Genomic DNA, 1,507 nt, shown 5'->3' with positions numbered 1-1,507 from the left:
TCAATTATTTACATTTATTTACAAATAATGACAATTTCTAATGTCAGCCATGGATGGGCATCATAAATAAAAATAAACCTGGACAAAAAGATGACTTGGGGAGGGGAATTTAGAAGCATTAGTCAGGACCTTTCTGATGAAGGGAAATTTGAACAGAGACCAGATGACCAGATCCCAACTTTATGGCACAATGCTCAGTCTTCTTCCCTCTAAAACACAAAATGCAAAAGGAAAAAGGAAAGTATTCCTCTGGAGAGGAAGTACTGAAGTATGTGCATTTGGGTTAAATAGAGATGCAATGGTAACTGCATGCAATTAGATCTTAGTCATGGGTGCTGGTTGGATCTGGTCATTAAGAGCCAGGGAATGGATGCCACATTATTGTACCCAAGAACAGAGCTCTCCTTCCACACAGTGAAGCATCACTTTTGGGGTGTCTATGTGGCTCAGTGGTTGAGCATCTGCCTTTAGCTTGAGGCATGATCCGGGGTCCTGAGGTCGAGTCCCACATTGGGCTCCACAGAGGGAGTCTGCTTCTCCCTCTGCCTATATCTCTGCCTTTCTCTCTGTGTCTCTCATGAGTAAATACATAAATTTTTTTTAAAAAATCACTTTTGTTTCTCCACTTGTGTATAGCATAAGTCATACAAATTGTTATTTCTTTCACTGTGAAGCATTTCATTAGTTTCCACCAGCCCCTCAGCTCTCCAAGAAACTTCAAGGTGGAGAAAATACCACATAAGAGACAGCCCCCAACCCAAATGAGGAGGAATGCTGCCTTGTTGTGTCCCAGAATCTGCCACAACATCTGAGCTGCATGGGATTGGAAGGTCTTGAGACAGAGGGTGGGACTCAATTTGGGCTCTAAAGTAGCTAAAGTGCTAAAGTGTTCTCCACATGGGGACACTGCAGAAATGGTCCAGTGTGTTTTGATTAGAGAAAGGAGATCTAGCTGTCTCAAGCACACAGTGGTGGAGTCACAAGTGGGCTCCTCCTTGGGTGGAGACTTGAGTGGCATCAGATTAAGAATAGTGCTGTAATAACAGCAGAGTTCTCTGAAGAGCAATCTAGAAGTAGAACAGATGGAAAGGGGAGAAAAAGTAATAAATGAGAGATCACTTAGACACCAATGCTCTAATGGAAACTGGGAAAGAAAGCTATGGAGGCAGCATGTTAGAAGAAAGTATGGTGGTTTTATAATGAACCTACTAAACTAGGTGGATCTATGTTTCCCAGAATCCCCTTTCTTATATACTTCTTGTTTGGGAAGACCACAATGGAGATTTAGGGCCAAGGAAGGTGCCAAGGAAGGAGCAGCCATTTTATGGCTCATAAATTGTTGTGACCTGCTGACTTACCTCCTTTGTGTGAAACAGTGGTTGGGTCCCTAACCACCCTATCTTGCCCTAGACTTTCCTTTAGCTACACCAGCTCCTGGGTTAAGTTTATGTCTTCAGCTCCACAATGAGGGGTTCCTTCCATCATCTAGCTTACTCTTGTTATCCCA

This window comes from Canis lupus, chromosome 3 (assembly GCF_003254725.2).
Source record: "Canis lupus dingo isolate Sandy chromosome 3, ASM325472v2, whole genome shotgun sequence".
NCBI classification, from domain to species: Eukaryota; Metazoa; Chordata; class Mammalia; order Carnivora; family Canidae; genus Canis; species Canis lupus.
This window is presented reverse-complemented; position numbering follows the sequence as displayed.